Source organism: Lepidothrix coronata, unplaced genomic scaffold (genome assembly GCF_001604755.1).
Source record: "Lepidothrix coronata isolate B3197 unplaced genomic scaffold, Lepidothrix_coronata-1.0 Scaffold259, whole genome shotgun sequence".
In the NCBI taxonomy this organism is placed as follows: Eukaryota; Metazoa; Chordata; class Aves; order Passeriformes; family Pipridae; genus Lepidothrix; species Lepidothrix coronata.
In genome coordinates, this window is record NW_016690439.1 from 856,239 (window position 1) to 864,094 (window position 7,856).

Sequence of the window (7,856 nt, forward strand, 5' to 3'; positions counted from 1 at the left end):
TGCCCACCTTCCAGTGCTTGAAGAGCTTCATGTCCAGCCTCTCCCACAGGCACTTTTGCTTCCTTGGAAAGGACAAGATAGATAAGGCTGAGCTTCATCCTGATCTGCTTTGTAGAACCCCTGATGTGCTCACGTCTAACTCACAGGGTTGCCTGGGCTTGCCTTTGAAATGGCAGTGTGGCTGCCATCCTGCCCCGAGCTGGGACCATCCCTGAGGGGAGGAACACAGGCCAGGGAACACCAGGAATGTCTGCAGCCTGCAGACCTGGGGAGGGGTGGGAGCAAGGAGAGCTCTGGGTGCTCCATGGGTGCCCACCACTCTCTGCCAGCTGAGGGAACTGTGTCTGTAACCTTTTCATCCCCTGCCCTGGGTCTTTGATTTTGGGACTTTGTCTCGTTTCCTCAAGATTTCCCTCCATCAGCTCCAGGTGACTCTGGATAAATGTCTCCCAGCAGAGAGAGGCTTTACTGACAAGCCAGCCAAGTCTGGAGATGTCTGATCTCCATTTCCAGCCTGACCCAATGGTTCCTAATCCCCTGTTAGAACCTTGCACACCTTTTATTCCAAAGGATTGTAGGTGACAGAGGCTGCTCTCAGCTGTGTAACAGGAGTGCAGGCTCGTGCCTCTCCATGCTGATAAATCCACATTAACACTGTGAGCTGGTGCTGTGAAGTGCTCTGTCCATCCCTTTTAATACTCAAAGAGTTATTTTGAAAAAGGAAGGTATGTGGAGAAGCCTCATCTTTAAATGTACTTGGTCACCTACTTTTATCTGAAATTCAATTTATCTTGTCCATCAGGGACCCTACTTGTTCTCCAGGTTGGTTTTAAACCAGTTGAACTCCAGTTTCCTTTAAACCACCCAGAGCCCTTCAGCTGCGTCAAAGTTTGTAATGACTCGCTGTGAAGAGGAAACACAATCCACAGAAAAAGCTCCACTCTGACTGACCTGTGAAATGCTGAAGAATTTTGTTCATCTCAAGTTTGTCCAGCACCATTACTGGTATGGACTAAAATAATAACGAATAGGAGGCAGGTGCTCCGGGTTCCCATAAAAAAACAGATCCTCTGGATGTCTGGCGGGCTAACAGCCCTGTGACAGGCGACACCGGCCAGGGCAGGGCCAGACAGCCCCCGGGAGGGAAGGGACAGGGAGAGGAGGGACAGGGGAGAGAAGGGACGCGGGAAGGCGAGAGGAGGGAGCAGCTGAGGAGGCTCCGGGGACCCAGCACTGCCCCACCGAGCTCTGCCTGCACAGGGACCGGCTGAGCTGCGGCCGCCCCAGCGCCCGGGGCAGGAGGGGACGTCGGGTGGCACAGCCGTCGGGTGGCACGGGCAGGTGAGTGCTGGGACCTGCTCCAGACAGGGGCTGTGTTTGCTCTGAGCCCAGGTGGGTTTGAGCTCCTTGTGATCACCTTCACGAGGCAGAAAAGGTGGAGGGACAGACCCTGAGGGGGGACAGGCTCTGTGGAGGAACAGGGTGAAAAGGAGAGTGATGCCCTCTCTTTTGATTTTTTCCTATATTTCCTTTTTTTTCTATATTTAAATTTTTTTCTGTATTTGCTTTTTTTCTATACTTCCATTTTTCTGGATGGGACTTTGAGAACCTGGTCAGGTGGAAGGTGTCTCTGCCCATGGTAGGAGGTGGAACTAAACGAGCTTTAAGGTCCTTTCCAACCCAAACCATTCCAGGATTCTATGATTCCGTGATTTTGGTTATTTCTCTGCTGGATGCCAGCATAATTTTCTGACTCTAGATTACGCCTATTTCATTTTGATATTTTCATGCTGGATGAAGAGAGAGTTTGAAAGCTAACAACCTTCAGCAGGAATGGGACGGCATTCCCAGAAATGGGAGTCCTCTGGTGCATTAACTGTGCAGGCACAGGTCAGGCAGGGCACTACCAGGACAGTGCCGGAATTAATTCCGGCATCCCACACAGAAGGTGGGAAGGTGGCACATGCTGGGGCCTCTCGGGGCTCCAGGGAGAATTTCTTACCATTTATTTCAGTGTCAAACTTCCCCACACAGGGAATGAAATGTTAAAATAGCTCGTCAGGCAAGGACAGGGCTTTTTTCATCTGTTGCCACTGGCAGGTTGGGGTAGCAAATAAATAAACAAACCAGAACTGGGGGGGTTTGTTGTGTCTGGTTTGAAGCAGGGAGGGGAACTGAGAGACAGCCTTGTAACTTCAATCCCTGGTGGCATCCGAATAGCACAAGTTCTATTATTTTTTTTATTTACTGCAGGCACTGAGCTTTATTAACCCTCTGCCTGCCCAAGGGGTGGCACATGCAAAGTGGTTCCAACACACACAGTTAATTTTAGCTGGAGAAGGACATTTGGCAAAGTCCAGTGCCCATGTGGGGTCCAATGGAAGGGGCACAGACATGTCTTGCTCTCTGAGGGGGTTAAAATGTGCTTTTCTTCAGTGTCTGGGGTGGAAAGTCCTGAGGGGGGTGTGTGTCTGGTCACATGTTGATGTTTAATCACATCTTCGGTGAGTTTATATTAAACGTGTGTTGCCCGCTATCTTGTTTTTTCCATGTGGAAAAGGGCAAGTAAATTCCAGCACTGGCCAGCGCAGGTGTTGGAACATGCCAGAAGGATAGTCCTGGGAGCAGCTATCCCCAGGGAAAGCGGGAGCGTTGGGTTTATGGGCAGCCAGGCTCCATCTCAATCCTGGATCGTGCTGCCAAACCCCTCCGGTCAGTCACGGATGCAAACCTTGAACTGGTCCTGGACTGGGGAAGAGCAGGAATTCTGTGTGCTCTGGGAAGGAGGGAGCTGACCTGCAGTGTGAAGGCAGAGCACTGCTGCCTCTTGGATCCTCACCCCAGTTCCAATCTCCTCCTGCTGAGTTGCAGCTCAACGGGAGCTGCAGTGGGTCCAGTCCTGGCTCTGTGTGGGCAGGGCTGACAGACCTCAGCTCACTGCTGGCAAAGGGGCACACGGGCATTTGAGTGGGTGTGGGGGGGAATAACCAAGGCTTGGAGACTCAGTGGGTCCCTTAAATTTCTCCTGGAGGGTCCGATGTGGGTGATGTGCTGCTGAGGGACTGGGCTGAGCTTGGCTATCTCCCACTGAAGGGAGCAGCGTGTTCTCCAGACTTGGTACCTCAGCTTCATTTAAATCCAAATATTACAAGTCCAGAAGACTCACTGTGGCACCCATATGCATTGTGGGACTATTTCTGGTGCAGGGCATCCTCTTGGTCAAACCAAAGTGCTGCTGTGTCACCCCCCTGGACCATGGCCTGAGCTGGACAAACAATGTCCCTTTGCTTGCACAAGATCAGCGTGATCAGCCCTGCCAGACTCCCCTGACTCGGGGTAGGATGTTGGGTGCTTGTAGAGCTGCAGGTACTTGGTAATCTTCACTGAATTTGGACCTTTAATCCGTTTTCCATGCCCAAGTCTCTCCTTAAATGACTACAGATTTTTGGGTTTCCTTGCCTGGTGTTTGTGGGATGCTCATTGCTGTTACGTCAAGGTAGACTTGAAACGCCGAGCTCTGCACATCTTCACCCGTTACATCTCTGAATAGTTCTGCTCCAAAACCTCCCTGACATCCCCTTGACCCTCAGTGCAGTGCCTGCCTGGACACCCCACGCTGCAGGGGAGTACTGTGGCTTGGCCAAGTGACTCACATATGAGACCAGTCTTTGAACTTGGTCATTTGTTTACAAACTGGAAAATCCAGCCAGTTTTTTGAACCTACCTTGGTTTCTTCAGTTCCTGCTCTGTCTGAGCCACGTGATGGGTGCCAACAGCCTGAAGGAAGGGCTGTGCCAGTTGGAGCGGGAGGACTTTGTGCTGGTGTACCAAGGAAAGGAAAACAGAAGATCAGAAGAGTCTTGTTTCCAGTTAAATCAGACTCTTAAATTCAGTCTTGAAATAACTGTCCTGCAGCTGTTGCCTCTTGCCACTTCCTCACTGCCTTTCCTTTGGGGAACAGACTTTCTTCCAGGGAAAAATGTGTCCCCTCTGCAGTGAAAGCAGCGGCCACTGCTGAATGTGCCAGGCCTTGCTGGGACATCCTGCAGGTTCCCAGTGGCTCCTCCACTGGCACACAGGGGTTGTTCCTCCACTGGCACACAGGGGTTAACAGGGCTTTGGGTGGGCGGGTGGAAACCAAGCTGTGAAATGGAAGAAGGTCAGGCTCTTGGAGGAGTTTGCTCTGCCACAGATGGTTTTGAGTTATCTGCCCGTCTATGGAGAGGTCTCCATCCTCCCCCCCCAAGAAAACTGTAAAACCAGCTCTGGAAATAAGGCAAAGCCCGATCAGGCTCGTGGCTGCAGTGGAACAGGCAGAGTGGTGGCTCTCCTGGTACTTGCTAGACTCAACTGTCTGTCTTATGAGGAATTCCTCAGTTATTCAGAACCCAACACCTAAATGCCATTGGAGACTAAAAACCATTGGCACTTTTCTGTGGGGAACAAATTACTGGAAAGGGAAAAGAGGAACAGAAGGAATCCCTGTGGCTCTGGATGGCTCAGGCCCTTTGGGATAACTCTGCTCTTGCTGCAGTTGATGAAAGCTGAATTCAGGTTTCAGTGAAAGCCAAGAAATGTTTCCTCTGGGAGCATTCCCGTGGCCTTCACGAGGTGTTACCGTCTTTAGGGACTTGTCTAGCAACTGGTTTTATTAATTTTAAGGCTACAGCAAACAACCAACAAAGCAACAAACTGCTGTCCTGGACCAGTAAGAGCAAAGCCTAAGGAGGCCCCCTTGGGATGGTCATCGGCCAGAGCAGAGGGAGGAGGGTGCTGTGGGAATCCCACTGGGACACTGCTGGAAAACAGTGTCTGCTGCTGAGAGGATTTTCCAGCAGCAGTCTGGATTTTCAAAATCCTTGTTGTCTGATTTTCTTGGCTCATTGACTTTCAGATTGTTTGGAATTGCTTTTACTTTTGTATCACTGCAAATGTCCCAGGGGATGTGGGACTGAAGGATCTCAGCCCAGGGTGGGCTAAGATTGACATGGTTTGCTTAGGAACTGGAAAGGTAGAAACATTGTCACCAGCAGTAACAGTCAAAAAGAAACAAGGAATGAAGAAAATTACCCCAGAATTTCATTTTCACATTTATCTTTTAAATTGTGGATTGAAATGATGGTTCCCAGACCAGCAAGGGAGAAGTTTTTGAGACCTGATTGAGAGTCTTTTTTCTAAGACCAGTGGAAATGGTGCTCTCTGAGGTTATTCTGTCTTCATCCCATCTAACATGAGTCTTAGCTGTAGGACCAAGGTTTTTCTGTATGTTCCCTTCCCTGCTAACCTCAGATTTTAGAATTATCACCTCCTGGTAGAAAACCAGAGGAAAACCTTGTTCTGGTTCTGCCAGCCCAGACATCATGTGAACCATGGCCACCACAGTAAAAATACTGCTCTGGAGCCAGCCCTTCCTCCCTGAGCTGAGCACAAGGATTTAATATGAATATATTCACACAATCCAAGTTAAAAACAATGGTTGGATGCTCTCAGCCAGAAGTGAACAAAAGCAGACTTCAGACCGAGCGGGTTTTGCTCCCAGCATGTGGTGCTGCTGGGAGAAGAGAGCCTTCAGCCCCAGACTGGCCACCACTTGATAGTCAGGAACCACACAGAGGTCCCTTTGCTTCCAGGGGAGCTTCCTGAGGAGAGGAAGAAAGGTTTACAACCTGCAAAGGCAGACTGGTAGCAAGAGATTTGGGGGCACAACGTGCTTCACTTGCACTTCCAGAGTAAACCTGTCCATGGGAATCACAGGATGGTTTGGGTTGGAAGGGACCTTAAAGACCATCTGGTTCCAACCCCCCTACCCTGGTTTGGGTTGGAAGGGACCTTAAAGACCATCTGGTTCCAAACTCCCTACTCTGGTTTGGGTTGGAAGGGACCTTAAAGACCATCTGGTTCCAAACCCCCTACTCTGGTTTGGGTTGGAAGGGACCTTAAAGACCATCTGGTTCCAACCCCCCTACCCTGGGCGGGGAACCTTCCACTGGTGGAAGAAGTGGCTGCTCTCGGGAAAGGGATCAGGCTGTGGCTGTGTTGGAAGCCAAAATGGCACATTGAGGTGTCTTAGAGCTGCAGCAACGAAGATCCTCCAGGAGCAACTAGATTTCTTTCAGACCTCTTGGAACAGCACAAACTGAGAGGTTCTACTGGTGAAGGCCAAGCCCAGGCATGGTTGGCCCAAACACAAATGCAGTAATCCACTGGTTTTACTTCTCTGCTGAGGGATTATGGGATCTCCTGAGAACTCGTGGCACGTCCAACAGAACTGCGTGTGCAGCTCGTCCTTCCTTGGATCTGCACCAATGTTTGTCCTTTTTTGAGGCACAAGGTCTTGCCTTTGGAGCTCCAGCCTTGCCCTGACTGATGGTCGCGTCTGGCAGGGCTGGCCCCGTGCCATGTCCGTGCCGTGCCAAAGGCTCCGGGTTCCACGGCACCTCCCCTGGGCCGGGGCAGTGTGGGGCTATAAGGAGCCCCCCACAAGTGCCCACAGCACAGCGTGGGGACATCCTGGAGGTATCAGCAGCTCCTGAGCGCGGTCTGAGCTCTGGGACGGTGGAGAGGGACAAGAATTTGTTTCTGTTGCAATTTGGTGACATTTGCAAGGGGCTGATGAGGGGCGTGTCTTGTCTCCTACAGATCTCTAAATACCTGTGACCAGGGGCCCGCGGGGCAGCGATAAGGAGCTCTGCGCTCTGAGGCACCACACGGAGCCACCACGGTCCCAGGAGACACAGCAGCGACCTCGAGCAGGACCATCCCAGAACCCGTAAGGTAACGAGATGGTCGTGTCACCGCCGAGGCTCGTGTGGGGCTGGTGCAGAGCTGGGGGCACGAAGGGCCACCCTCGCTGCCACGGGGGACTCTGCAGGAGGTCTGAAAATGGTTGTGAATGTTATGGGAGAAGTGGGCTCCTGTAGGGTTGGGGTCCTGTAGGGTGGGTCCTGTAGGGGTGGGCTCCTACAAGACTGGGCTCCTGTAGCATTGGGGTCCTGTAGGGTTGGGTCCTGTAGCATTGGGGTCCTGTAAGGTTGGGGTCCTGTAGGGTTGGGCTCCTGTAGGGTTGGGTCCTGTAGCATTGGGGTCCTGTAAGGTTGGGCTCCTGTAGGGTTGGGCTCCTGTAGGGTTGGGTCCTGTAGGGTCAGTCTCCTGTAGGGTTGGGCTCCTGTATCCCTGGGCTCCTGTAGCACCCACTGATTTCCCAAGGAAGATGACAGGCTGTTGGGGATCTCCTGTACCTGTCCCATGGAGCTGACACTGCATTCGTGGCACAGGTACACTGAGGTTCCTAAAGGTTTTTATCTTGGGCTCATCATTTCTTTGGACAGTAAGTAGGGATATGTTATTTTTCCTTCCTGGCAGTAGGACTCTGTTGTAGATGCCCTGTGACACTTGCTTTTAATCTGTTGACTGTGTGAAAGTGCCTGTCTGTGTTACAAAAGAATTCCTGGAGGTGTTGTGGACATGGGAGGGGACAGCCTGACCTGCTTCACCTAAGGGGGGTGAATTCATTGTCCTGCTCACCCTTAGAAAATACAGCTGGTGTGTGTTGCCTCTTGGCCTTTGGCCTCAGTGCCACTGTGCTAAATAAACGGGGGCAGAGTGTCTGGTGTTTGTGTACAGGGATCAGGGGCAGAAGGAGCAGCCACTTACGTTGTGTTTGTAATCCCCGAGGCAGAGGAGAAGATCAGGGGGAGTGTAGATTTACTGAGGGGATAAGTCACACAGAATGTGATCCTTGGGCATTCCTCCTCACTCTGCACAGCACCTCCATTCATCACTGGGGAGCTCGTGACGTTCCCCCTCTGTGACCTGCTCAGAACTTTGCAGGAAGCTGCACTTCTGCAGTTGCTGGT

At 51.6% G+C, this 7,856-nt stretch overlaps 1 long non-coding RNA gene across 1 annotated transcript; it reads left to right on the forward strand.

The window, feature by feature from the left end:
* The first annotated feature begins 1,304 nt into the window (after positions 1–1,304).
* LOC108507511 lies at positions 1,305–7,534 on the forward strand. Its single transcript, XR_001878169.1, has 3 exons — positions 1,305–1,341; positions 6,640–6,774; positions 7,275–7,534. It is a non-coding gene; the product is annotated as an uncharacterized LOC108507511 (long non-coding RNA).
* The last annotated feature ends 322 nt before the right edge of the window (positions 7,535–7,856 follow it).